The 4,654-nt window shown below is 40.1% G+C and overlaps 1 long non-coding RNA gene across 1 annotated transcript; it reads left to right on the forward strand.

Annotated features, from left to right (window-relative positions):
• The first annotated feature begins 339 nt into the window (after positions 1-339).
• On the forward strand, positions 340-1,713 carry LOC147218823 (uncharacterized). The gene is made up of 3 exons (XR_015108741.1): positions 340-537; positions 965-1,071; positions 1,210-1,713. It is a non-coding gene; the product is annotated as an uncharacterized LOC147218823 (long non-coding RNA).
• The last annotated feature ends 2,941 nt before the right edge of the window (positions 1,714-4,654 follow it).

Raw genomic sequence — 4,654 nt, forward strand, 5'->3', positions numbered from 1 at the left:
CCCTGCTTGCTGGCCCCGCTCTTTTCTCCTGTTGTCATGGAGATGGGTAACAAAGCCATCACTTTTACCAATTTCCTCAGAGACAGGTGCTGGCACAATGACTGCTTCCTCACCGGCTGAAAGGGGAAGGGGCAAGAGGGGTCCATGGGAACTCCAGGCGGACACTCTGAGGGCTGTCCAAGTGTCCTCCTCCCTGGGCCCTGCCGAGAAAAGAAGGCTAATTTGTTGTCCCTGTTTTCCCAGGGAGGGGGGATACAGAAAGAGGGGAAAGAGGAGGATAGAGGCTGGGGTGCGAGAAGGGAGTGCAAGTCAGAGAGAATGAGGGAGAGAGAGAGATAGTGAGGGAGAGAGGGAAAGAGAGAGACAGAGAAAATGGAAAGGGGCGTCCACAAGATTTCAAAACAGACTGCCTAATATCAGTCTCTTCTCATTTGCCGCTGCCAATGGGTGCCAAATTCTTCCTTTCCCTCGGTGTTTCTTCATCTCCTCTTGCTTCTCCCATTCTCCTATGACATGTCTTTGGTCCCAGAAACAATGGTGAGTCATGGCATCATGACTGCAAGATGTTTCAATTTAGCCTTCAGCCAGCATTCATTTCCCTCGCCGTGTAGTTTGATTGGTTTGTGTGTGTATCTGTGCCCCTAACTGCGGAAAAATAACCTATTGATATTTTGCTTTTGGTTTGGTGTAAAGCATGTTTTATCAAAGATTTAAATTGTTGGATCCTTGCAATAGGTAATGACACAAAGCATGAAGAAGAAACCATAGATGGCCTGGATTTGATGCCAATACCATTGTTACACACAAGTTTTTAACATGAATATATTTCAATTTTTGAGCACATTTGCCTTACTGTGAAAAAAATATTTGTGCATTTATTTTTTGAATATATATATTTTCTTTTGTGTTGATTTTCAGAGTCCTGCTTTATATCCTAATGTTTTCATTGAGCCATTGTTTGCAGGATCCCCTCTGAGCCAGGCTGACACTCAATGAGGGGCCGCCTGTTGGCACAACTACAAAGTATTTATTACCTCTCTAAAGAGAGAAGCCATGGGCTTTCAGTGTGAGGTAAGTGTCCATGTATGCTTTTACTTGTTGACATTTTCTTGTCTGCTTATGAAATAGTAGCCCCGAACTTAACCGCTCATGCACTGGTGTACACGTATGTGTGTGCGTGTGTGTGTGTGTGTGTGTCTGTGTGTATAGAGAGAAAAGGAAACCCTGGGACTGGTGACATTCTCCCCACTTGCCCATTTGTTTCTGTGCCTCTCACACAGCTGCTGCCAGAATTTGTTCCCCTATGACCATGATCAAATAAAGAATTATCTAATCCGTTAATATTTTACTATACATTGAGCCACCTGGTTGAATGACATATATTTTCGTTACTTCATTCACAAACCATATCAGATTATTTTTGAAAGCATTGGTGTTTAATAGAAATGATGTCAGTCCCAACTGTCTGAGCTGTGTGTCACTTTTGTCCGTTTCTCAAGTCATCTTTTGATAATACTTATGAGATACATTCTGGAAGCTAGTTACCTATTGAATGTCAAATTTCAAAGACATACTGAGATTCTGTTTTCGATAATGAGGTGACTTTTCATGACTCAGCAGTTAATTGAGATTAATAAAAAATTATCTGCCCTACACTCAACCTGTTGTAAAATGTGTTAACTGTGTTTGTCCATCTGTTTTTATTTGAATTAAACCTGCAGACAGATAGTACTTGACCATTGTGCTCATTCCAGCTGATTCAGGCGCATCTTCTTATAAACATTCTACGGTTGGTGCATGATATCTATTTTCCAAAGTAATTTCCCAAGAGGTATCATTTATTGCTTTATGTGCTCTGTTTTAAATGACTATCTCATGGGTGACGGTGAATGTTTATCTTAAAAATGAAACATGCTTGCATTTAAAATGTGACATGCATGCATTTAATGTCAGTATGCAAAGACAAAGTATTTGCATTATACACACTGAAAATATGAAAGTAATTTTTTTCTTCTTTGTCAAATTGGGCTGCCCTTGTTAAAATGATGAGGCTTGCGTAGGTGAAACATCAAAAACAGTATGCCCAACTTTGACATCTTACGCAAAGTGGCTCTACAGTTCAACACGTTATCTGGCTAAAATTTATGATGGGATCTGATTTTTTTAAAAGCGCAAAACACAAAACAAAATGAATTCATATCGGAAAGGCCACATATTATGAAGACAATCAAAAACAGCATAAAAACAACATTATTACATAATTTGTAGAATAACCACCAAGCATATTTGCTCATCTAATTTTCATTGAAATGAATGGAAACCATCAAAAAACTACATTCTGCTATGGTACAGTAAGCATACAGTGTCAACAAAAAACAGAATCTTCAAAGAAATCTTCCAAGGTGGTTGCTGCAAAATCATGTGGGATCATTTAGACTCAGAGAGGTCAGAAAACAAAATAAGATTTTGGTAAAATTGATCAATTTTCTAACTTACCGGGTAAATTTGGAAGTTTAAATGAATATTGTTGTTCAGTTAATGCAAGTTTTTGTGCAACAGATGGTTGAATGTGTCATTTAGAGGATCTTAGCCCTATTTGAAAAATTAGTCAAAACCCATTACAGCAAACCGAAATAAACCTAGACCTATAATTTTTTGGTCTTAGGCCCATTTAGTATTTTTCAGGTCCCTGCTGAAATATGATAAAATATTATAAAATTATTCTTCAAAATTCAGGTGGGCTTTACAATACCTTGTTTTCCAAATATATAATAAAAAAAATGATGTATGTGATGTTTGAGCTGAGGTTTGGGAAATCCTTTTGTAATACATGTAGCACTCATTACACATTCACTTTGCAATGTCAGGATTTCTGCAACATTAACGATACATTTGAATAAAAACAGAATAAGAAACAATTGAGTTACTAAACAAGATATTCATATACAAATATGGTGTACTGTATTGATTAGAAATCATTTCAGTGAGATTAGTATTTACACTGGTTTTGGAAAAATTCTGAATTGTTTGGCAGATATTGCACTTGCGTGACATTATGGTCCAATATCAATGGTGAACACAATGCACCCTCAGGGTGGCATGGGCCAGTGTCCCCCTGAGCCGGTCCCAATCCCGGGTAAATGCAGAGGGTTGCTTCATGAAGGGCAACTGGCGAAGAACATTTGCAAAACCAAAGATGTGAATCAAACCTAATAATCTCACACAAGACAAGGCCTGGGTTAACAACGACCCCCATTGGTAACGATGACCTACAGGGTACCAGTGGAAATTGGGCTACTGTGGGTCAGAGGAGGAGAGGAGGAAGGGATGTTCGGAAGCAGAGAGAGAAGAGGAAAGGCAAGAGTCTGGGACTGAGAGATGGGACTTTGAATATTGGGACAATGACAGGAAAAGGTAGAGAGTTGGTTGACATGATGCAGAGAAGGAAGGTGGATATACTGTGTGTCCAGGACACCAGGTGGAAAGGTAGTAGCTTGGGAGCAGGCTGTAATTTGTAGTATCATGGTACTGACAGGAAGAGAAATGGAGTTGGAGTTATCCTGAAGGAGGAGCTTGTTAGTAATATTCTGGAGGTGAAAAGAATGGCACATAGACTTATGAGTCTGATACAGGAAATTGAAGGTTTGATGCTAAATGCTATTAGTGGCTATACCCCGCAGGTGGGATGTGAGTTAGAGGAGAAGGAGAAAATCTAGAATGAGTTAGATGAAGTGATGCAGGATATCCCAAGAGATGAGAGTGAGAGAAATAAATGCCTGCCCTGATTTAGAGTTTTGTTCTCAAATATATATGTAAGCACACACACACACACACACACACACACACACACACACACACACACACACACACACACACACACACACACACACACACACACACACACACACACATATAGACATACTAACTTTACAAAACTGTATCTAGCCTGTTGCTCCTTATTTATTACATGTACATATATACATATAACACAGAGGAACACAGAGGGACAGATGATGGTAGACTTTGCAAAAAGGATGGAAATGGCTGCAGTGAACACTTTTTTCCAGAAAAGACAGAAACATAAGGTAACTCATAAGAGTGGAGGCTCTGGAGGTGAAAAGAATGTCTGCTAGACTCATGAGTCTGAAACTGGAAATTGAAGATGCGGTTCTCAATGTTGTTAGTGGCTATGCCCCACAGGTGGGATGTGAGTTTTAGGAAAAGGAGAGGTTCTGGAATGAGCAAGATGAAGTGATGCAGAATATCCCTAGATGATGAGAGAGCGGTAATTGGTGCAGACTTAAAAGGACATGTTGGTACAGCCAATAGAGGTGATGAAAAGGTGATGGGCAGATTTGGTAACCAGGATAGGAATGCAGCGGAACAGATGTTGGCAAACTTTGTAAAAAGTATGGAAATGGCTGTTGTGAAAGACAGGAACATGGCGCAACTTATAAGAGTGGAGGTAGGAGCACACAGGTAGACTACATCTTGTATAGACGAGGTAACCTGAAAGAGATCAGTGACTGCAAAGTAGCTGTAGGTGAGAGTGTAGCCAGACAGCACAGGATGGTGGTTTGTAGGATGACTCTGATGACAAGGAAGATGAAGAGGACAAAGGCAGAGCAGAGGACAAAGTGGTGGAAGCTGAAAA

Source organism: Fistularia commersonii, chromosome 25 (genome assembly GCF_037954325.1).
Source record: "Fistularia commersonii isolate RoL2024-O1a breed Wild chromosome 25, RoL_Fcom_v1.0, whole genome shotgun sequence".
Classification (NCBI taxonomy): domain Eukaryota; kingdom Metazoa; phylum Chordata; class Actinopteri; order Syngnathiformes; family Fistulariidae; genus Fistularia; species Fistularia commersonii.